Below are 25273 nucleotides of genomic sequence, written 5' to 3'. Positions count from 1 at the left end.
ACAGAAGGTCCGGTCGTAGCGGCAACCGCAGAGGACTGTCCACGGACAGACCCTGAAGGTCTGAGAACCAGTGCCGTCTGGGCCACGCGGGAGCTATCAACAGGAGCGTCCCTCCTTCCTGTTTGAATTTCCGGATTACCCGTGGAAGAAGGGAGACCGGAGGGAACAGGTATGCGAACCGGAACGTCCACCGGACGGACAGAGCATCCACCAGAGACGCCCCTTCGTCTCTTGTGCGAGACCCGTACACCGGCAACTTGTTGTTGTGCCGGGACGCCATGAGGTCGATTTCTGGAAGACCCCACCTGTCCACCAGTAGTTGAAAAACGTCTGGGTGCAGGGACCATTCCCCCGGATGAACGTCTTGGCGACTTAGAAAGTCCGCCTCCCAATTGAGCACTCCCGGGATGAAGACCGCTGATATGGCCGGAAGATTGCGCTCCGCCCAAACCAGGATCCGAGAGACCTCTACGAGAGCCGCCCGACTGCGAGTTCCTCCTTGCCTGTTTATGTAGGCCACGGTGGTAGCGTTGTCCGACTGGACCTGCACCGGGCGACCCTGGAGAAACCGCTGTGCCTGCTGGAGAGCATTGAAGACCGCACGGAGTTCCAAGATATTTATTGGAAGCTCCGCTTCTGTCGGCGTCCACCTGCCCTGGAACAAGTGTGGACCCGAAACTGCTCCCCAGCCCCGAAGACTGGCGTCCGTTGTCAACAGGACCCAATTTGGAACCCAGAACGGACGTCCCTTGTTGAGGTGGATCGTCTGTAACCACCACGCAAGGGACAGGCGAACCTCCGGGGTGAGCACAATCGTCTGGGACTTCAGAGACTGAGGCAGCCCGTTCCACTTGGACAGGATCAGGTGCAGCAGAGGTCTGGAGTGAAACTGGGCGTATTCCACCATGTCGAACACCGACACCATGGAGCCCAGTAACCTCATCGCCGAGTGTAAGGACACCCGGCGGCTGTGCAGGCAACTGCGCACCCTTGACTGTAAAGCAGAGATCTTGTCCTCCGTCACGAAGATCCTTTGCTGTCCCGAGTCCAATAAGGCTCCAAGATGCAGAATCCTCCGAGACGGGATTAGAGTGGACTTCTGCCAGTTGATTAGCCAGCCGTGCCGTTGCAGCAGTGCAATGGTCAGGTCCAAGTGGCGTAACAGGAGCTCTGGAGATCCTGCCACCAATAACAGGTCGTCCAAATACGGCAACATGCGGACTCCCTGCAGCCGCAGAGAAGCCGCCATGACCGCCATCACCTTGGTGAAAACACGTGGTGCTGTTGCCAGGCCAAAAGGTAACGCCCGAAACTGGAAGTGGTCGCTGCGGATTGCAAACCTGAGGAACTGTTGATGGCGCAAAAGAATAGGGACATGCAGGTAAGCGTCCTGTATGTCCAATGACACCATGTAGTCCCCAGGTTCCAGCGCCAGAATGATGGACCGTAGGGTCTCCATCCGAAACTTCGGGACCCGCAAAGACTTGTTGAGTGCTTTGAGGTTGAGAATCGGACGATATGACCCATTGGGTTTCTGTACCAAAAATAGATTTGAATAGAAACCCTGGCCCCTCTGGGAGAATGGAACAGGCACTATAACTCCAGCCTGGAGCATAGTGTGCAATACCTTCCGCAGCTCCGTAGCCTTGTTCTGGTCTGATGGTAGACCCGTGGTGAAGAAGCGAGCCGGGGATCTGTGCCGGAAGGAGAGGGCGTATCCGTGGGAAACCACCTCCAGAACCCAAGTGTCTGTCGTAGTGGTCGACCAACACTGGGCGAACTGTAGCAGGCGGCCTCCCACCCTGGGATCCCCCAAAGGGAGGCCCGGACCGTCAGGCCGCAGGCTTGTCATCTGGCTTGGGGGCCGGATGTCTGGTACTCCATGCCTGCTTCCGGGGCTTGACCGATTTCTTAGGGCCAGCCTGTCGAGGAAACGACTGTGGTTTGGGCCTGCCCTGGGCCCTAGATGACCGAAAGGACGATGGTCCAGAACCAGAAGGAGCAGCGGCCGACGGGAGACAAGCCGATTTGGCTGCCGCCAGCGTGGCCACAATCTTATCCAGATCCGGACCGAAGAGAACTTCTCCGGTAAACGGCAACGCTTCCAGACCTTTCTTGGAATCTGCGTCCGCCTTCCAGGATCGCAGCCACAAGGTGCGACGAGCAGCTACCGCTGCTGAAGAAATTCTAGACACCAGAGTACTAATGTCTAGAGCCGCCTCGTTGATGTAGGTGGCCGAATCACGGAGATTGCCAAGCAACTCCGCCTGTTCGGCCGGACAGTCGGATTCAAAAGAAGCCTCTAATGAATCCGCCCAGCGCTCCATCGCTCTGGCAACCCAGCAAATGGCCATAGCCGGCCGTGCTGCCCCCCCTGCAAGGGAATAAGCGGACTTCAGGCAGATTTCTACCTTGCGGTCCGTAGCATCCTTAAGGGAGGACATGGATGGCATCGGCAATGTGGCACTACGGACAAGACGGGTCACGTGAGAATCCACCTGTGGAGGGGATTTCCACTTAGCAAAATAATTATCCGCGAACGGATAAGCCACCGCCAGGCGTCTCTGCGGCTGGTATCGCTTGCCAGGCTGTTTCCACGCCTCCTCTAAATGGTCCACCAACTGACCCGAAAGAGGAAAGACTGTGGCATCGCCCTGCACATCTTTGAAAAAGGCATACTTAGATTTAGCCGCTGGGGGAACTTCGTCCTCAATCACCAAGGCTGTGCGGACCGCCCGAATAAGTCCAGGAATATATACTTTGGACTTAGCATCAGCGTCCTTAGTATGGAGAGGTTCCTGATCGTAAGGATCCAGAATCTACCCATCATCAGACGTCCCTTCGTCATCCTCATAAGGAGCGGACAGAGACGCCACCGGCCTTTTATGAGGCCGCATCACAGACTCCCCTTGCAACACATCCGACAAGTGCTGTACAGAACTCGTCAGGGAGTTAACCCACGCTGGCTCCTGAGAACCCGGGAGCGGGGAAATAGGGAGACTGTGGGGTACCACCAATTGTCGTGGGAACCCCTGCATGGGTGACGACACCACAGACTGCTGGGACAAACCCATCGGAGTAAACGCGGGCTGCGGAGCTAACTGGCCCACTAAGGCTGTAAGCGCCTGAGCGAAACAAGCCCAGGGCGGCTCCTGTACCGGTGCTGTAACCGTAATAGGCCGCGCCATGGACAAACACTGCCGGCAAAGGCCCTCCGCGCTACCCTCCCCCTCCGCTAACGGTACTTTGCACGTGGTACACTGTAACCGGAGGGGAAAATCACTTTCAGACATGATGGCACCACGTATGTGACCTCTCTCACCAATTAAGTATTAAATAGGCGAGAGACCACCCTGCAGCACCGCACCGCAAGGGCTTTAGCAGAAAGAACAGGGACAGTAATAAAGCTGACAGTTTAGAGAAGAAAAGTTACAGGCAGCGCTAGCACAGTCACATACAATGCAGAGAAATAACATTTCCTGCACTAACAGCGCTGATCAATCAACTACACAGACACAGGGCCTGGTAGGACACAGCGCTGCATACACAGACCTGAGCCACAACGGAGGAGAGGTATGCGGGGGGACCCAGACCATGATGCTTCCGTCCAGCGCTTCCAGCAGCGTTCACCATGCGTTCTGGAGAAGATGGCCGCCGAGGAGCAGAGAGGAGGCTGGCCTGGGGGAGGAGCGCTGCCACAGGACCAGTCGGCACAGTGCAGAGAGGGCTGTGTGCAGCGGGGGAGGCGCCGGCTGTGAGACAGGGAAGGCGCGCTCCCCTGGCATGCATTTAACCCCTGGTACGCCGCAGCGCTACCGCTCTGCTGCGGTCCGCTGTCCCAGGGGGTAGTGGAAAGCGCAGGTTGGTCGCCTGGCTCCACGCTGCAGCCAGTCCCCAGGGAGCCCCCTGCCTGGGGACTTAGGACCATGTGACCAGCGGGGACCCACCGCGGTACCCCGCTGCTTACCTTTGTCCCCCTTGGATCCGGCCATGGTCCGGAACATCTGGGGTCACCGCTAGCTGTGACCCCAGATGCTCACCAGCATCACCGGATCGGTACCGGCGTTCTGGTACCGGCGGGGGTGTAGGGAAGACAGCATGGACGTCAGGACTGACTGTCCATGCTGTACATCCAGATGTGCAGCCACAGCTGCACTGAAGAAAGCTTCAGGGGCTCTTCTAGCCCCCACTCCGACAGGTGCACCCGACGCCGGCCGGGCACCAAACTAAACTGAGGTGCCTTGGCTCGGGGGCGGGGTATAGGAGGGGGACCCTAGTGCATCCTGGGAGGTTGAAAAGCTTAACTCTATGGTGCCCAGCGACTGACGTCACACCTATACCCCAAGGTATCCTGTGGATACCCTATGGACCCTGAAGTAGAAATAATGTGATTTTTCGCATTTTCGGTCCCCTGAACAGCAGAACCCCGCGGCCACAGGATTTTTTTTTAATTCCCCGCCCCCCTCGCAATTGGATTCCCCCCAGCGAGACACAGGTATAGACGTGTGCAGCAAGATTTTGGATAAATAGTAATCGCCATTTATTGTCAGGATGGGGTCAGGAGCCACGAGCGTCACTCGGCAGGGTCTTCCAAAGCTCAGATACACCAACCAAAGTCTGCTGGATCTGTGTCCACCCCTAGAGAGAGAGAGAACAATATAAGGTTACCCGGCTCAGAGCTATAACACACACACAGTGCCCCTCTGATTGTGTCACCTCGCAGGGGGAGGGGCAGGGTCACAGCTTCCTGCAGACCTACCTGTGCCACGCACTCAATGTCTCCAGCTCCCGCGCCCCTCATTGCCAGGTTCTGGTTTAGAAGGCAGACAAGTTGTGTGGTCTCCTGTATATCCTGAAGGAACACAAATGCACATAGCAGGGTCATTACGGGAACAAGGCGCACAGAAACACAGGCTGCGACAGGACCGCACGTTACACAATGCATGCGGGAGAGACTATAACAGGTCACATGGTGTAGCTGCATCACTATACGCACAGTCCTGAATTATCCTGCCTCCAAGCACAGGCGTGGCGAGAGCAGGGTGCCGCCCCAATACTAAGTGTGCAGTGAGTGACGTCCATCAATGAGTAATATAATAAGTGTGAGACGGCCCATCTTCCTGCCCGGGGCGGTCACCGGAGAACTGGGCAGGGCCTGGCCAAATCAGCCAGAAGCTGGACTGAATCCCGACCCTGCTGGCAGAGGAATGCAGGATGGCGGCTCTGTGACTACAGATAGGTCTGTCACTTGTGTTATAGGGCATTGTGCAATGCGTGTGTCACTTGTGTTATACATTGTGCAGTGCCGTGTGTGCGTCTGTCACTTGTGTTATACATTGTGCAGTGCCGTGTGTGCGTCTGTCACTTGTGTTATACATTGTGCAGTGCCGTGTGTGCGTCTGTCACTTGTGTTATACATTGTGCAGTGCCGTGTGTGCGTCTGTCACTTGTGTTATACATTGTGCAGTGCCGTGTGTGCGTCAGTCACTTGTGTTATACATTGTGCAGTGCCGTGTGTGCGTCAGTCACTTGTGTTATACATTGTGCAGTGCCGTGTGTGCGTCAGTCACTTGTGTTATACATTGTGCAGTGCCGTGTGTGCGTCTGTCACTTGTGTTATACATTGTGCAGTGCCGTGTGTGCGTCTGTCACTTGTGTTATACATTGTGCAGTGCCGTGTGTGCGTCTGTCACTTGTGTTATACATTGTGCAGTGCCGTGTGTGCGTCTGTCACTTGTGTTATACATTGTGCAGTGCCGTGTGTGCGTCTGTCACTTGTGTTATACATTGTGCAGTGCCGTGTGTGCGTCTGTCACTTGTGTTATACATTGTGCAGTGCCGTGTGTGCGTCTGTCACTTGTGTTATACATTGTGCAGTGCCGTGTGTGCGTCTGTCACTTGTGTTATACATTGTGCAGTGCTGTGTGTGCGTCTGTCACTTGTGTTATACATTGTGTAGTGCTGTGTGTGCGTCTGTCACTTGTGTTATACATTGTGTAGTGCTGTGTGTGCGTCTGTCACTTGTGTTATATTGTCTGTTAATGTGGGTACTATATATATTGGCCGTTGTGTATTGTGTCAGTGTGTATGTTGTGAAGGGCTAGTGTGTACATATATAGTATTGTTCTGTTATATTGTGCGGTGCACCTGTCAGTATGTTGCATTGTATTGTATACTGCGCAGTTAGAGTGTGTTGTGTGTCTATGTAATCTGTAGACTGTATAATATTGGTGTTATAATGTGCAGTGTCAGTGTGTGCTACATACTTTATATATAACTACACCCCACACCATACATTATATATGACACAGTATATACGGGGAGTAGCAGGATGACTTGCTCCAGGGCTCCCCCTAGTGTCCGGGCATCGCCGCCCTCACCCCGTTACACTATATAACTGCTAACATCGGCGCATTGCAGCCTAATATCACCACACATTTACCATCCGTCGGGTTTTATCTTGAATTACTACCGGACGGCGACGTCAGGCGAATTCTGCCGCTCTAAATGCCGTCGGTTTTGATCTTTCAATTCCGAACCTACAATATATAGGGAGTTATAACATGACGGCAAACCCGTACAAACAGAAGTACTGCACGGATCAGCAGCATCTGTGCAGGCTTCTTTACTGCCCCCCCCAAATCCATAACCAGCCCTGGTCCTCTCAGCCTGCTATGGTACAAGAAGATCCGGCATAGGGTTCCCCCTAATTTCCTATAACCAGCACCAGGCTGAGCCAGCCGGGGAACTAACACTATACAGGGAGATAGACGGCACGCGGGGTCCCCCTGCCATTATATAAACCAGACCCAAACTGCTCAGCCCAGTGCTGGAAATCCTCAAACCAGTAAGGATCCTGAAAATAAAATGGGGTTCCCCCTCCCGTGGAACCAGCAGCCGTGGGATAAATCCCTGCACCCACGGAGGCGGCGGATGTGGGGGTAACACATTCAATGTGCGCGTCCCGTCATTATTTTCTTTACAGTGGGACTATAGGTGCCAGCGGGCACTTAATGTCCAGGCATGCTGGCACTTGTTGTTCCACAAGTGCTTATATGCCAGGGCAGGCTTGCTGATCTGTAGTCCCACTATAAAGAACAATAATTTCTATATTTTCCACGACATTAGCCCCACGTCCAGTGCCTCTGTGGGTGCAGGGAATAACCCCGGGCGTTCAGACCAGCGCTGCTACTTCCCCAGGAGAGGTCCCCACATTCCGAGGAATACCAGCCCTGGGCTGACATTATGGTGGAGGGACCCCACGCTGTGTGTAAGCCCCCCCCCCCCTCCGTCTGGTTCAGCCTAGTGCTGGTTGCTGGAAAATAGGGGGAGCAGCACCGAGTTTCCTGCACCAGACCAGGATAAAAGGTCCAGGGATAATTAGGGTTTTAGGGGGGGACCCTGCACATTTTTTTTTAAACTCTTCTTTATTTGTAACCCTAAGAAGCCAGCATAGATGACAGTGATCCGCGCAGTGCTTCTCCCAAACTCGCCTGCGACAGATAGGTCTAACGTTTGGGAGGGTTCGTCGGACGGTTTTCGGTCATTGTACAAACCGACCGTTAGTAAATCTGGGTGCTTCTATAGCCGTGTATATAAAGCTATCGATGCGGCGCCCAATGTTCTAAAGTGATTTAGAATCCCGTCGGGTTTGACTTTAGTAAATTCGCGGTTTTGGTCGTTTGCAGTAAATATAGTGCTGGGCCCGGGGGGAGGGGGCCGGCCCGTGAAAAGGGCGCTGTCACACTCAGCTAAGATGCAAGCCCGAAAAAGGGGCGTGGTCACACAAAAAGGTGGGGGTGTCCTTGAGAGGTGCTCCATACACGTCACTGTGGGGGCGTGGCCAGCCTTCACGCTCTCCCTGCGGTGTGAATAGACGATCAATTAACCTACCGGTGATTGTTTCACAGCAACTTGGCCCGCGGGTGGGGATGGCAGCCGGTTGGCTGATACAGCGGGACGACGCCATAAGGGCAAGGCGCATATTAGCATTTTTAAATCAGGTACGGTGCCCCGCTAATACAGCCTGGCGGGAACATTAGTATTTATACCCCCAAATATCACACAGTATTTACAGGGTGTCTGAGCATTGCCTCCCTGTATATTATATATGACACTGTATACACAGTATATAGGGGGTGTAGGAGGTGTGAGGTGCCTGGGGCTCCCCCTAGCGCTATGTATCACACACTGTATATTATATATGACACTGTATACACAGTATATAGGGGGTGTAGGAGGTGTGAGGTGCCCGGGGCTCCCCCTAGCGCTATATATCACACACTGTATATTATATATGACATTGTATACACAGTATAACAAGAGATATGGTAAGAACTTACCTTTGTTATCTCTGTTTCTACGAAGTCCATAGGGTTGACCTTGGGGTATAGGTTGGGAACCAAATCCGGGCACCACGCAGTTAAAGCTTTTAGCTCCCAGGATGCACTTGGGTCCACTCTCCCTATAACCCCACCCCCAGCCAGAGGCACCTCAGTTTGTAAGTAGCCAAAGGCCGGAGGAGGAGAGAAAAAGAGAGAAAACTGGAACACACGATAACCATACTCACAGAAATGGGAGACAGAAAACCGGTGACCAGCCACACAGCCCATATAAAGCCAGGTGCGTCAGGGCGGGCGCCCTGTGGACCCTATGGACTTCGTAGAAACAGAGATAACAAAGGTAAGTTCTTACCATATCTCTTGTTTTTTACTTCAGGGTCCATAGGGGGTCCACAGGGTTGACCTTGGGGATGTCCCAAAGCAGTTCAACCAAGGGAGGGGACGCTCCTGTGCTGAGAGGAGAATCCGCCGCCAAAAAGGAAGCATCCTGAGAGGCAAAGGAAAACAATGCCTAGAACCTTAAAAAGGTGTGGACAGAAGACCACGTGGCCACCTAGCAAGGCAAAACAGCCAAGGCGCCACAGCGAGCCACCCACGAGGGTTACATGGCCCGAGAAAAAACAAGCAGCGACAACAGAAAGGCCTACCCATGGGTAGGCCCCTGAAAAAGACATACGAGGCCGTCCAGCCAACATATGGCCATAGGCCGGCCATCCTTTCCTGTTAAAACCAGAAATCTCAGACCACCAATAAGGAGTCCGATTTCCGTCAGGAACTTGAATGGATCACAAAATTCCACAGAGGCCGGACCACAGTCAATGAGGCCACACCAGCCGAGAGGACTGGGGACTGAATGGCCGCACCATAAGTTCCAGAATAATATGGAACCTGAAAATCACTAAGAAGAAACACAGGGTGAGAGCAACTCACACCCTGACAAGATGCCCTCCAGAAGAGGGAGCCACATGAGAACGCTCCCAATTCCGACACTCATCTGGTTGATATAAACTCCCTGATAGAAAGAGAGAAAGCCAAAGCAATAGACCATGTAATGGCTATCACAACCAGCGGTTCCATTAACTTTCCCCGGAGTTAACGAAGAACCACTACTAACTCCCAAGGAGTCCCTAGGGAGGACAAATGGAGGCATAATCCAGAAAACACTCCAAAGGATGAACTGGATATCAGAGCGGAGCAATTCCATATCCTAATCATACTGACAGTGTAGAGATCTGCACTGTCAGGAAGGCCAGGCCGAGGGTGAAACCCAAGCCAGCCGGAAGGAATGCCAGAATATCTGGAAATCCTGGACACCAGAGGATCGTATCAATAGGTATAATACCATAAGAATAATGGCTGCCACAGTTTGTGGTAGGTCCCAGCAAAAGCTGATCCATGTGCTCTAATTATTCCAACGATGACAAAGCCAGGGAAGCCGTAAGACCACTGTAGGGACGTAGTCAAAGACAAACGACCCAGGTCCAAGGCAAACCCCAGGACCCTGAGACAACAGGTCCGGGCAGTGAAGCATCAGGAATGGAGTATCGATGGAGAGACTCCGAAAAACCAAGTACCCCTGACATCTGGGGCAATCAGGAGCCACCAGCAGGAAAGCATCTCTGTCTCGATTGAAACACTTCCCTCGAGGAAGAATGGAGACTGGAGAACTAAGGTACGCAAATTGGAAGAACCACTTCACCGACAAAGAGTCACTGAAGGTTGCTTCAGAATCCCCAGAGTTGGACTGTAACACCATAGTGTGATAGAGTCAGAAGGCCATGAGTGTCACCTCAGGAGGGCCCCCCCCCTGCTCACCAGGAGATGAAACCTCTCTTGGGGAAGAGACTAGTCCCCGGGATGCACGTCGTGACGGCTGAGGACTCCCGCTTCCCAATGGAGAGCACCTGAAATGAACACTGTCGAGATGGTTGGGAGGAGACCCTCAGACAATGTCCGAATGTATGACATACCTGACATTGCCACCCAACGAACAGTATTGCTAAAAAGGAAGCCACTGTTCTGACCCTGTCGGACTGAACTTTTTCAGGTTCACCGGGAAACAAGGGCTATGCCAGAGTGAAGGCCCAAGACAGGCTAAAGTTCCAACAAGTTAATTGACAGGGTGGAATCGACAGACATCCAATTGCACTGAAATGGATGCGAACCAGACACTGTCCTTAGCAAAAGAATACCCTGGACGAGATGGTCATAGTCACCCGAAAAGGGACCGACTTGCCTCCGGGGAGAGCAGCATCGTTTGAACAGTGATCAGACAGAAAAAACTTGTTCCATCTGGAGATAAGCCTGGAATGGAACTAAGCCCATTCCACCCTTCCAAAGGCAGACACTGAATAGTGGACCATGCATCCCAGAGTGCAAAGACATATGTCGACTGCACAGACATCCATGTACCCCTAATGGAAGATGCCGTCTTACGCCAGAAGAATTCTCAGATTCTGAGAATCCAGCAGGGCTCCTAGGTGAAGAATACCCAGAAAGGGATGCAGGGAGGACTTTTTCCCCATTGATTAAACGTCTGCACCCTGAAGAAGCCACAGTCAACCTGACCTGGATGTAAAGTACCCCGGTGATCCTGCTAAGAGCAGGAGGCCATCCAGGTACAGGAGCATTGGGATATACTGAACAGAAGAACTGTCAGAAAATCCAAAACGCTGGTAAACCCCCGTGGGGCTGTGAACAGCCCAAACAGGCAGAGCCCGAAAAACCGTAAGTGCTGTTATACAGCAAACCTCAGTCCATGCTGAGGCAAGGTCTCTGTAAGTACCCGTAGGCACGCGTCCTGTATATCCAGTGATACCATAAAGTCCCCAGGTTCCAAACATAGTATGATGGAGCATAGGGATTGCCTCCTGAGCCCAGGTAGCTTTAGGAACTGGTTCAGGGAATTGAGACAGAGAATAGGCCAAAGAGGACCATTCAGCCACCGCACCAGAAAGAAAACAGAACAACCAGTCCCTCGCTGAGAAAGTGGGGTAAGTTGTTAGCTTACCCCAACAACTGTATAACTTTCTGGATTCGTAAGGCCCTGTTCGGGTCCGAATAAGGGCCTGCGTACCATCACATGGAAATAGGCCACCTGAGCAAAGAACGAGTATATATATGTGAGGTCTCAGAATCACCCTAAGTACAGCTGTATTAGGGCAGATAAGGAAAGGGATAGATATACACTGACAGGTGAGAGAATAAAGTACAGACAGTCAGCACTAGCATAAGTCACATACAATGCAGATATATACATATATACATAAACGTCATATAATATACTGCACTATTACACTGCATTCAACTGCCCAGATTCAGTGTCTGGGAAGGCTACAGCGCTGTGTACACTGACCTGATGGTGAGGTACGCAGGGGGACTGGACTCACTGCCATCTCCGGAGATTTCTGCAGCACCACAAGAAAATGGCCGCTGGAGACCTCAGAAGCAGCGTGGCCCGCGGAGGAAGCAGCTCAGCGACGCCAGACTATAGATACTGAAAGGCGCGCTGAGCTGAGGGAAGGAGCCGCTGTAACAGGGAAGGCTGCCTCCCCTGGCCGGCTATTAACCCCCGGGACGCCGGCTCCCAGCGCCGATCAGTAAGTCCCTGGTGGTCTAGTGGACACACGGGGTATGGGGGGCCCGCTGCCACTGCCGGCGCCTCCGGTCTGTCCCCGGAGACCGGAGGCACAGGACTGCATATTAAATGCGCGGATCACCGCAAGCGGTGATCCGCGACCTTACCTGCTCCCCGTAGATCCGGCAGCAGTCCTGGGCGCCCGCAGAGTCCGGCTAGTACAGACTCTGGGGTCCCGCTGAGATCCCCAGATCTGTACTGGCGTCTCAGCGCCGGCGGGGTGACGGAGCGGCAGCTTAGACGTCCTATGGACAGTTCCGACGCTGCCGCTCTGAAAGTCCAAAGTAAAAATAAAAAACTCTGTACTTAGAAAAAAATATATAGCTTAGGGGCTGCTAATCAGCTCCCCACTGCACTAAACGGTGACCCGACTCCGGCCGGGCACCAACTTAAACTGAGGTGCCTCTGGCTGGGGGTGGGGTTATAGGGAGAGTGGACCCAAGTGCATCCTGGGAGCTAAAAGCTTTAACTGCGTGGTGCCCGGATTTGGCTCCCAACCTATACCCCAAGGTCAACCCTGTGGACCCCCTATAGACCCTGAAGTAGAAATAGGGGGTGTAGGAGGTGTGAGGTGCCCGGGGATCCCCCTAGCGCTATATATCACACATTACACACTGTATATTATATATGACACTGTATACACATTATATGGGGGGTGTAGGAGGTGTGAGGTGCCCGGGGCTCTCCCTAGCGCTATATATCATACATTACACACTGTATATTATATATGACACTGTATACACAGTATATAGGGGTAAAAGGGGGTGTAGGTGTGAGGTACCCGAGGCTCCCCCTAGCACTATATATCACACACTGTATATTATATATGACACTGTATACACAGTATATAGGGGTAAAGGGAGTGTAGGAGGTGTGGTTTACGGAGGAGGAGGGGGGAGAGGTTAGGTTTACGGAGCGGGTTAGGTTTAGGTACCCATGGGGGGAGGTTAGGGTTAGGCACTAGGGGGGAGGGTTAGGCTTTTGGGGGGGGGGGGGGAGGTTAGGCACTAGGGGGGGGGGAGGTTAGGGTTAGGCACTGGGGGGGGGTTAGGCACTAGGGGGGAGGGTTAGGCACTAGGGGGGAGGGTTAGGCACTAGGGGGGGAGGTTAGGGTTAGGCACTAGGGGGGGGAGGTTAGGGTTAGGCACTAGGGGGGGGAGGTTTAGGCACTGGGGGGGGAGGTTTAGGCACTAGGGGGGAGGTTTAGGCACTAGGGGGGAGGGTTAGGCACTAGGGGGGAGGGTTAGGCTTTTGGGGGGGGGGGGAGGTTAGGCACTAGGGGGGGGAGGTTTAGGCACTAGGGGGGAGGTTTAGGCACTAGGGGGGAGGGTTAGGCTTTTGGGGGGGGGAGGTTTAGGCACTAGGGGGGAGGGTTAGGCTTTTGGGGGGGGGAGGTTAGGCACTAGGGGGGGGAGGTTAGGGTTAGGCACTAGGGGGGAGATTTAGGCACTGGGGGGGAGGGGGGGGAGGATTAGGGATTTGCACGGGCGGCTAAACAGGCTTTACAATCCCATCCCATGACGCTGTATATAGATATACCTCCCAACATGACCCATTCCAGGAGGGACAAAATGCTGTTCCCGGATTTCCCACCTAATATATGATCGCAGTCACCTGTGTAGAAATAAAGGGGGTTCATGGTGTCCCTCCTGGAATGGGTCATGTTGGGAGGTATGTATAGGAGGTGTGAGGTGCCCGGGGATCCCCCTCGCGCTGTCACACTGGGTCACGTGACTCACCTCCCGGATTTTGTCCAGGAAACCGTCCCGGAGTCTCTGATACTCTAATCTGTCTCCTCCATCATCCATCCTTCCCGCCATAACGTGTACTGCGCCATCTACCGCCGGGAGCGTGTACTGCGCCATCTACCGCCCGGGAGCGTGTACTGCGCCATCTACCGCCCGGGAGCGTGTACTGCGCCATCTACCGCCCGGGAGCGTGTACTGCGCCATCTACCGCCGGGAGCGTGTACTGCGCCATCTACCGCCCGGGAGCGTGTACTGCGCCATCTACCGCCCGGGAGCGTGTACTGCGCCATCTACCGCCCGGGAGCGTGTACTGCGCCATCTACTGCCCGGGAGCGTGTACTGCGCCATCTACTGCCCGGGAGCGTGTACTGCACCCTGTACATCACAGACCGGAACACCTGCGCCATCTACTGCCCGGGAGCGTGTACTGCACCCTGTACATCACAGGCCTGGACACCTGCGCCTTCTACTGCCCGGATCGTGTACTGCGCCATCTACTGCCCGGGAGCGTGTACTTCACCCTGTACATCACAGGCCTGGACACCTGCGCTACCTACTGCCCGGGATCGTGTACTGCACCCTGTACATCACAGTGCGACACCTACTGCCCGGGTGCGTATACTGCACCCTGTACATCACAGTGCGCCACCTACTGCCCGGGAGCATGTACTGCACCCTGTACATCACAGGCCTAGAGACCTGCGCCACCTACTGCCCGGGAGCGTTTACTGCACCCTGTGCATCACAGGCCGGGACACCTGCGCCTTCTACTGCCCGGGATCGTGTACTGCGCCATCTACTGCCCGGGAGCGTGTACTTCACCCTGTACATCACAGGCCTGGACACCTGCGCTACCTACTGCCCGGGATCGTGTACTGCACCCTGTACATCACAGTGCGACACCTACTGCCCGGGTGCGTATACTGCACCCTGTACATCACAGTGCGCCACCTACTGCCCGGGAGCATGTACTGCACCCTGTACATCACAGGCCTAGAGACCTGCGCCACCTACTGCCCGGGAGCGTTTACTGCACCCTGTGCATCACAGGCCGGGACACCTGCGCCACCTACTGGCCGGGAGCGTGTACTGCAACCTGTACATCACAGGCCAGGAGACCTGCGCCACCTACTGCCCGGGAGCGTGTACTGCACCCTGTACATCACAGGCCAGGAGACCTGCGCCACCTACTGTCCGGGAGCGTGTACTACACCCTGTACATCACAGGCCAGGAGACCTGCGCCACCTACTGTCCGGGAGCGTGTACTACACCCTGTACATCACAGGCCAGGAGACCTGCGCCACCTACTGCCCGGGAGCATGTACTACACCCTGCACATCACAGGCCGGGAGACCTGCGCCACCTACTGCCCAGGAGCGTGTACTGCATCCTGTACATCACAGGCCAGGAGACCTGCGCCACCTACTGCCCGGGAGCGTGTACTGCATTCTGTACATCACAGGCATGGAGACCAGCGCCACCTACTGCCCGGGAGCGTGTACTGCACAGGGCACAACTGACTGGCTGCAGGTACTATGGGGTGATGTTGTAGATTTGGAGTGACAATGACATGCACAGAGGAAATCCTCCCACAGTCAGGGACGGATTGGGATGGAAAACCAGCCTGGAAAGTTTATGGAAGCAGCCCTAATGGGGGTGGAGTCTGTGCAAAAGGGGCAGGATACCCCCTCCTCATAGGGCCTTATTCTGAGTCGGAGGCAGTTGCAGCCTTCCTTGCTGCTGTTGATGCAGGTGTGCCTGCGACTTTATGCTAATGCAGCTTCGGTGCCCTCCCTGGTGTACAGCCTGTGCCAGAATGTGTAAGGACAGAGATGGTCACGGTCAGTAACTACTACTACTAATCCTGCTTTGTGCATCGCACCATAGAAACGTTACCCAGCCCTATGCTAGGTGCAGATCATCCATCTGAGTATGGCCTCCAATGTGAGAAATTCAGCGTCTCTGTACACATCCACTTTCAGTATCGCGCCCGTGTCACCCCAATAACACGCCCGTGTCACCCCAATAACACGCCCATACCTAGTTACATCTGTGTCTAATTAGCCAACTTCCTATGAACGCTCAACATATTTCTAATACACTACACTACTTGGTGCGAGCATCTGTATCAGTACTGCAACTCTGTACAAACGCCATCGAGACGCATGAATGGCGCTACTTAGTCACATGCGCAGATGAAAAACATTGCACAAGAGAAAAAAACCTTCGGCCCCCACAGAAGAAAACAAATACATTGGGCTCGATTAAATTCAGTGCGATGCTGAATAGCCCCAGGATGGAGCTCCCCGAAGCGAATTCAATTCAGCGCGCTGTTTGGTCCGACTAAAGGATTTCTTCTCGCAGCCTCATGAGGGTGCAAGAAGAAATCCAACAAAAGTGCCAGTCGCCAGGCTGTTTTCCGGCTTAGCGTGGTGCTAGCAGCTTCGAAGCCGGCACTTTAGTCGGAGATTGCTGGTTCTCACAACTAAATATCCAGGTTAAGTAGCAAGAACCGGCATTCTCCGACTTAACTGGCAACTGTTGGACCAAACAGCGAACTGATTTGAATAGCTCCAAAAGCTCCCTCCCAGGGGTATTCAGCATCGCACTGAATTGAATCGAGCCCATTGGCCCCTACAGGAAAACAAACACAATGGCCCCTTAGGAAAAAAGAAAACACATTGGCCCTCGACAAGAAAAAAAGATTGGCCCCCATGGGGAAAAAAAAACACATACAGCAGCCCCCAAAGCACACACATTGGCCTACACAGGAAAAAATAAAATAATATGAGATATGGTAAGAACTTACCCTTGTTATCTCTATTTCTACGAAGTCCATAGGGTTCCACAGGATACCTTGGGTATAGGTGTGACGTCAGTCGCTGGGCACCATAGAGTTAAGCTTTTCAGCCTCCCAGGATGCACTAGGGTCCCCCTCCTATACCCCGCCCCCGAGCCAAGGCACCTCAGTTAGTTATCAAGCCATAGGCCGGAGGAGGAGAAGGAAGAGAGAGAAAAAAAGATCTGGACACATACAAGAATCACATTCTCACCAGAGGGAGACGGAAAACCGGTGACCAGAGCAAAGCCCATCTGCAGCACAGGTGCGACAGGGCGGGAGTCCTGTGGAACCCTATGGACTTCGTAGAAATAGAGATAACAAGGGTAAGTTCTTACCATATCTCATATTTTCTACTTCAGGGTCCATAGGGTATCCACAGGATACCTTGGGGATGTCCCAAAGCAGTATCCTTTAAGGGTGGGGACGCTCCTGTGCAGAAAGAAGAACCTGCCGCCCGAAGGAAGCATCCTGAGAGGCGAAGGTGTCAAACCTGTAATACCTCACGAAGGTATGGACAGAGGACCACGTAGCAGCCTTGCAGATCTGAACTGCCGAGGCACCACGTCGAGCTGCCCACGAAGGACCCACAGACCTAGTGGAATGAGCCTTCAGAGAAGGAGGGACCGGTAGGCCTTCATGAAGATAAGCTTCAGAAATAGCCATACGAATCCAGGCTGCCAAAGTTTGCTTTGAAGCAGGCCAACCCTTTTTACGGAAGCCATAGAGGACAAACAAAGCGTCCGACTTCCTAAACGAAGAAGTGCGGTCAACATAAGTCCTTAAGGCCCGCACAACATCCAAAGAGGCCTCACCCACGGAAAGACCCGGTGAGTTAAAGGCCGGAACAACTATTTCCTCGTTAACATGAAACTGGGAAACAACTTTGGGAAGAAACTCGGGCCGAGTGCGGAGCACTGCCCTGTTCCCATGAAAAACCAAGAAAGGGGGTCTACAAGTAAGAGCCCCTAACTCAGAAACACGTCTGGCCGAAGCAATGGCCAGAAGGAAAACAGTCTTAGCTGTTAGCCATTTAAGATCCACTGAGCCCAGTGGTTCAAACGGCGGTCCTTGGAGAGCCCTCAGGACCACAGCCAAATCCCAAGGCGCCACAGGTGGAACAAAGGGCGGCTGAATGCGGAGAACACCTTGCATAAAGGTGCGCACATCCGGGATTGTAGCAATCCTACGGTGAAACCAGACAGATAGGGCCGAAACCTGTACCTTCAAAGAAGCAAGGCGAAGCCCATGATCTAGTCCCGCTTGCAGGAAGGCGAGAATCCGAGACAGACGAAACTCCCGCGGTGCATAACCTCTTGGTCGACACCACTGGAAGAACGTATGCCACACGCGATGGTATATCCTCGCGGAAGACGGTTTCCGAGCTCGTAACATGGTACGCACCACAGAGCTGGAAAACCCCCGGGACCTCAGCATGGCCGTCTCAACAGCCACGCCGTCAAAGACAGCCGAGTCAGGTCCGGGTGAAGGCAAGGACCCTGAGACAGAAGGTCCGGTCGTAGCGGCAACTGCAGAGGACTGTCCACGGACAGACCCTGAAGGTCTGAGAACCAGTGCCGTCTGGGCCACGCGGGAGCTATCAACAGGAGTGTCCCTCCTTCCTGTTTGAATTTCCGGATTACCCGTGGAAGAAGGGAGACCGGAGGGAACAGGTATGCGAAACGGAACGTCCACCGGACGGACAGAGCATCCACCAGAGACGCCCCTTCGTCTCTTGTGCGAGACCCGTACACCGGCAACTTGTTGTTGTGCCGGGACGCCATGAGGTCGATTTCTGGAAGACCCCACCTGTCCACCAGTAGTTGAAAAACGTCCGGGTGCAGGGACCATTCCCCCGGATGAACGTCCTGGCGACTTAGAAAGTCCGCCTCCCAATTTAGCACTCCCGGGATGAAGACCGCTGATATGGCCGGAAGATTGCGCTCCGCCCAAACCAGGATCCGAGAGACCTCTACGAGAGCCGCCCGACTGCGAGTTCCTCCTTGCCTGTTTATGTAGGCCACGGTGGTAGCGTTGTCCGACTGGACCTGCACCGGGTGACCCTGGAGAAACCGCTGTACCTGCTGGAGAGCATTGAAGACTGCACGGAGTTCCAAGATATTTATTGGAAGCTCCGCTTCTGTCGGCGTCCACCTGCCCTGGAACAAGTGTGGACCCGAAACTGCTCCCCAGCCCCGAAGACTGGCGTCCATTGTCAACAGGACCCAATTTGGAACCCAGAACGGACGTCCCTTGTTGAGGTGGGTCGTCTGTAACCACCACGCAAGGGACAGGCGAACCTCCGGGGTGAGCACAATCGTCTGGGACTTCAGAGACTGAGGCAGCCCGTTCCACTTGGACAGGATCAGGTACTGCAGAGGTCTGGAGTGAAACTGGGCGTATTCCACCATGTCGAACACCGACACCATGGAGCCCAGTAACCTCATCGCCGAGTGTAAGGACACCCGGCGGCTGTGCAGACAACTGCGCACCCTTGACTGTAAAGCAGAGATCTTGTCCTCCGTCACGAAGATCCTTTGCTGTCCCGAGTCCAATAAGGCTCCAAGATGCAGAATCCTCCGAGACGGGATTAGAGTGGACTTCTGCCAGTTGATTAGCCAGCCGTGCCGTTGCAGCAGTGCAATGGTCAGGTCCAAGTGGCGTAACAGGAGCTCTGGAGATCCTGCCACCAATAACAGGTCGTCCAAGTACGGCAACATGCGGACTCCCTGCAGCCGCAGAGAAGCCGCCATGACCGCCAACACCTTGGTGAAAACACGTGGTGCTGTCGCCAGGCCAAAAGGTAACGCCCGAAACTGGAAGTGGTCGCTGCGGATTGCAAACCTGAGGAACTGTTGATGGCGCAAAAGAATAGGGACATGCAGGTAAGCGTCCTGTATGTCCAATGACACCATGTAGTCCCCAGGTTCCAGCGCCAGAATGATGGACCGTAGGGTCTCCATCCGAAACTTCGGGACCCGCAAAGACTTGTTGAGTGCTTTGAGGTTGAGAATCGGACGATATGACCCATTGGGTTTCTGTACCAAAAATAGATTTGAATAGAAACCTTGGCCCCTCTGGGAGAATGGAACAGGCACTATAACTCCAGCCTGGAGCATAGTGTGCAATACCTTCCGCAGCTCCGTAGCCTTGTTCCGGTCTGATGGTAGACCCGTGGTGAAGAATCGAGCCGGGGGTCTGTGCCGGAAGGAGAGGGCGTATCCGTGGGAAACCACCTCCAGAACCCAAGTGTCTGTCGTAGTGGTCGACCAACACTGGGCGAACTGTAGCAGGCGGCCTCCCACCCTGGGATCCCCCAAAGGGAGGCCCGGACCGTCAGGCCGCAGGCTTGTCATCTGGCTTGGGGGCCGGACGTCTGGTACTCCATGCCTGCTTCCGGGGCTTGGCCGATTTCTTAGGACCAGCCTGTCGAGGAAACGACTGTAGTTTGGGCCTGCCCTGGGCCCTAGATGACCGAAAGGACGATGGTCCAGAACCAGAAGGAGCAGCGGCCGACGGGAGACAAGCCGATTTGGCTGCCGCCAGCGTGGCCACAATCTTATCCAGATCCGGACCGAAGAGAACTTCTCCGGTAAACGGCAACGCCTCCAGACCCTTTTTGGAATCTGCGTCCGCCTTCCAGGATCGCAGCCACAAGGTGCGACGAGCAGCTACCGCTGCTGAAGAAATCCTAGACACCAGAGTACTAATGTCTAGGGCTGCCTCGTTGATGTAGGTGGCCGAATCACGGAGATTGCCAATCAACTCCGCCTGTTCGGCCGGACAGTCGGAATCAAAAGAAGCCTCTAATGAATCCGCCCAGCGCTCCATCGCTCTGGCAACCCAGCAAATGGCCATAGCCGGCCGTGCTGCCCCCCCCCGCAAGGGAATAAGCGGACTTCAGGCAGATTTCCACCTTGCGGTCCGTAGCATCCTTAAGGGAGGACATGGATGGCATCGGCAATGTGACACTACGGACAAGACGGGTCACGTGAGAATCCACCTGTGGAGGGGATTCCCACTTTGCAAAATAATTATCCGCGAAAGGATAAGCCACCGCCAGCCGTCTCTGCGGCTGGTATCTTTTGCCAGGCTGTTTCCACGCCTCCTCTAAATGGTCCACCAACTGACCCAAAAGAGGAAAGACTGTGGCATCGCCCTTCACATCCTTAAAAAAGGCATACTTAGATTTAGCCGCTGGGGGAACTTCGTCCTCAATCACCAAGGCTGTGCGGACCGCCCGAATAAGTCCAGGAATATATACTTTGGACTTAGCATCAGCGTCCTTAGTATGGAGAGGTTCCTGATCGTAAGGATCCAGAATCTCCCCATCATCAGACGTCCCCTCGTCATCCTCATAAGGAGCCGACAGAGACGCCACCGGCCGTTTATGCGGCCGCATCACAGACTCCCCTTGCAACACATCCGACAAGTGCTGTACAGAACTCGTCAGGGAGTTAATCCACGCTGGCTCCTGAGAAACCGGGAGCGGGGAAATAGGGAGACTGTGGGGCACCACCAATTGTCGTGGGAAACCCTGCATGGGTGACGACACCACTGACTGCTGGGATAAACCCATCGGTGTAAACGCGGGCTGCGGAGCTAACTGGCCCACTAAGGCTGTAAGCGCCTGAGCGAAACAAGCCCAGGGCGGCTCCTGTACCGGTGCTGTAACCGTAAGAGGCCGCGCCATGGACAAACACTGCCGGCAAAGGCCCTCCGCGTTACCCTCCCCCTCAGCTAAAGGTACTTTACACGTAGTACACTGTAGCCGGAGGGGAAAATCACTTTCGGACATGATGGTACTAAGTATGTGACCCCTCTCACCAATTGTATTTTAAAGAGGTGAAAGACCACCCTGCAGCACCGCACCGCAAGGGCTTAGCAGAAAGAACAGGGACAGTAATAAAGCTGACAGTCAGAATAGAAGATACAGGCAGCAGCGCTAGCACAGTCACATACAATGCAAAGAATATCAATTCCTGCACTAACAGCGCTGATCACTCAACTACACAGACACAGGGCCTGGTAGGACACAGCGCTGCATACACAGACCTGACCACAGCGGAGGAGAGGTATGCGGGGGGACCCAGACCACGATGCTTCCGTCCAGCGCTTCCAGCAGCGTTCACCATGCGTTCTGGAGAAGATGGCCGCCGAGGAGCAGAGAGGAGGCTGGCCTGGGGGAGGAGCGCTGCCACAGGACCAGTCGGCAGCATGCAGAGAGGGCTGTGTGCAGCGGGGGAGGCGCCGGCTGTGAGACAGGGAAGGCGCGCTCCCCTGGCATGCATTTAACCCCTGGGACGCCGCAGCGCTACCGCTCTGCTGCGGTCCGCTGTCCCAGGGGGTAGTGGAAAGCGCAGGTTGGTCGCCTGGCTCCACGCTGCAGCCAGTCCCCAGGGAGCCCCCTGCCTGGGGACTTAGGACCATGTGACCAGCGGGGACCCACCGCGGGACCCCGCTGCTTACCTTTGTCCCCCTTGGATCCGGCCATGGTCCGGAACATCTGGGGTCACCGCTAGCTGTGACCCCAGATGCTCACCAGCATCCCCGGATCAGTACCGGCGTTCTGGTACCGGCGGGGGTGTAGGGAAGACAGCATGGACGTCAGGACTGACTGTCCATGCTGTACATCCAGATGTGCAGCCACAGCTGCACTGAAGAAAGCTTCAGGAGCTCTTCTAGCCCCCACTCCGACAGGTGCACCCGACGCCGGCCGGGCACCAAACTAAACTGAGGTGCCTTGGCTCGGGGGCGGGGTATAGGAGGGGGACCCTAGTGCATCCTGGGAGGCTGAAAAGCTTAACTCTATGGTGCCCAGCGACTGACGTCACACCTATACCCAAGGTATCCTGTGGATACCCTATGGACCCTGAAGTAGAAACTTAGATTCCATGATTACCCTCATAAGGAAAAAAATAAACACCACAAACATTGATTCCCCCCCAGGCACTCACCACCGTCCTCAGCCCCTCATCACCTTCCCCAGCCCATGTGTCTCTCAGCCCCTAGTCCTCTGTGATCGCTATGTCGTCTCAGCACAACACAAGGACGTCCACCTTACCTTACACATCATCAGTAACATCGGTACCATCGCAACCTCACGCACACTTGCACAAGCTCTGACCTTACTCAGAAACTGATAACCTTTCGGTACGCAGTGAGTACACAAGCTGCGTATGGCATCACAGTGAATAATTTATGCACGCCCCTTCACCACCCCCCAAACGGTACTTTCTGTCAATCACTCTGCGATGGGTCTGCCTAGCCACTGCGATCACAGTCCCCGTCGCTGTGGAGTCTTCGCGCACTGAATACACAATAATCGGCCGATTGGGTACGTAATCACAGTTGCGATCTGTGCTGAATCAGGCCCCGTGTCCTCTGATTATATAAAGGGCAGAGTATGTACCCTCTGCCTCTCAGAGAGGGCTGTACGGCTGTAGAATACATGTGTGCTGGGGAGTAATTTACATTAAAAGACATTTCAGCAATAAACATTTTGCCTTCAGACACTGCATCTGCTTGTGTCCTGTGACCACTAGAATAGTGCAAAGGGCTCTCCCGTCTCCGGCTGTACCGGATTGAGCACAGTGTCTCCAAGCTGAAGCCCTCTGCCAGCTGCCCTGCTGAACTGGTCTAGCGTACGGGACCAGTGGTTATTAGCCAACACTACCCAGGAAGTGTCGCAGCATTGTTTCCACACACATACCCAGGAGTAGGAGGTTCCAATTGCCGGTGTAGGATCCTGGTGGTGGCAGCGAAGTACCCGCCCACTGCGCAGGAATAACAGGCGGTAAATGATTGTGAGATTTAATCATGTGGAGTGATGGAATACGGTCACTCAGGGACGAGTAACCACTCTCTACTCTATCAGTGTCAGAAATATCTGCGATTACCTGGCGAAGCGAAGCCATCCGGTCACAGCCTGACCCATACCAGCACACTAAGCTCTATAGCAGGGGTTCCCAACCACAGTCCTCAAGGCACACTAACAGTCCAGGTTTTAGGGATAGCCATACTAGAGCACAGGTGACTTAATTAGTACCTCAGTTATTTTGATTTAACCATCTGTGCACTAGCATGGATATCACTAAACTAGGACTGTAATGGGGGGGGTATCCACTAAGCGATTTAAACAAGCGATTGCACGATAACGATGTCGTTATCGTGCAAACGCTTGCATATTGCGCATGCATTGTGCATGTTTTGGACGGAAGCGACCCGTGATGCGCGTGCCTGCGGATCGCTTCCGACATCGCCCGTACATGCAGGTCAGGTTCAGCATGTGCGGGGATGAGGGATGTGCCGGGACTGAACGAGTGAACGTTCAGTCCTAGCACATCACTAGCTATACAAACGACAGCACGATTGCAATGTCACAATCATGCTCTCGTTTGTATATCGCTAAGTGGATACCCCCCATTAGTGTGCCCTGAGGACAGAGGTTGGCAATCACTGCTATAGAGAAACCTCATCACTTGAATCTTATGCAAAAGGACTGAGCTGGGCAATGGAACAAGGTCACCAGCATGTAGCCCAGAAGAGCCTGATGTAGAGTCGGCCTTAGATGCTCCCACATTATATGCAGAGAAATACAAGCGTCGTTCTATCCCTGCGCATTATCCCCGGAATCAGGCACTTCCACACAATGAGGCCCACAAAACTCTCATTCGTGCACTTGTCACTTCCCACCTGGACTACTGTAACCTATCCGGCCCTGGCCTTCCTCTCACTTCAGTCTATGCTTAATGCAGGCGCCAATCTCATTTACCTGTCCCAATGCGGACACGGACACACCCACACACAAGCCCTCACTCTCTCCTGCACCCACCCGCTGGCCGTCGTCCTAATATTCTCCCCTCATCAGCCACACCCAGGATTCCTCCCGTGCTGCCCCCATGCTCTGATACTCGCTCCCTCGTCCCTATCAGACTCTCTGCCAGCATCCCCACAAACCATTAATACTCATAGTCACCCCCTTCCTATATCCCACCATAAACTCTGATCCTGCCGGATACAGGAACAGACTGACCTCCCAGCGCTGATCATTACTTGCTATGGCTAAGTACAGCGACTCACCCGTCACGTTATTCCGCCTCACTGCCCCCTGCCTTTGGCTATATATCGTTATGCTGTTATCCTGTGTTCCCAATCATGTATTGATGTATAATTGTGTTGTCTAATCCCTGTACAGCGCTGAGGACACTGACATTCACCACATGCAGTTATATGCACCTCTGCCGCCTATATAAGTACCTGTGGAGCTACCTAAAGAGACCCTGGTGCATTACCTGTGCACTATGCTATGGATGGTGCCTGCCTGCTGTACCTGTGCTCTATGCTATGGATGGTGCCTGCCTGCTGTACCTGTGCTCTATGCTATGGATGGTGCCTGCCTGCTGTACCTGTGCTCTATGTTATGGATGGTGCCTACCTGCTGTACCTCTGTGCTCTATGCTATGGATGGTGCCCGCCTGCTGTACCTGTGCTCTATGCTATGGATGGTGCCTGCCTGCTGTACCTGTGCTCTATGCTATGGATGGTGCCTGCCTGCTGTACCTGTGCTCTATGTTATGGATGGTGCCTACCTGCTGTACCTCTGTGCTCTATGCTATGGATGGTGCCCGCCTGCTGTACCTGTGCTCTATGCTATGGATGGTGCCCGCCTGCTGTACCTGTGCTCTATGCTATGGATGGTGCCTG

At 54.1% G+C, this 25273-nt stretch overlaps 1 long non-coding RNA gene across 1 annotated transcript; it reads right to left on the bottom strand.

The window, feature by feature from the left end:
- Window positions 1-4516: 4516 nt before the first annotated feature.
- Window positions 4517-13910, bottom strand: LOC148474387 (uncharacterized). The gene is made up of 3 exons (XR_015872891.1): window positions 13719-13910; window positions 4760-4852; window positions 4517-4638 (listed from the first exon to the last, which is right to left on the bottom strand). It is a non-coding gene; the product is annotated as an uncharacterized LOC148474387 (long non-coding RNA).
- Window positions 13911-25273: the final 11363 nt, after the last annotated feature.

Source organism: Taudactylus pleione, unplaced genomic scaffold, assembly GCF_031769625.1.
Source record: "Taudactylus pleione unplaced genomic scaffold, aTauple2 ptg000847l, whole genome shotgun sequence".
NCBI lineage: Eukaryota > Metazoa > Chordata > Amphibia > Anura > Myobatrachidae > Taudactylus > Taudactylus pleione.
This window is presented reverse-complemented; position numbering and strand designations above follow the sequence as displayed.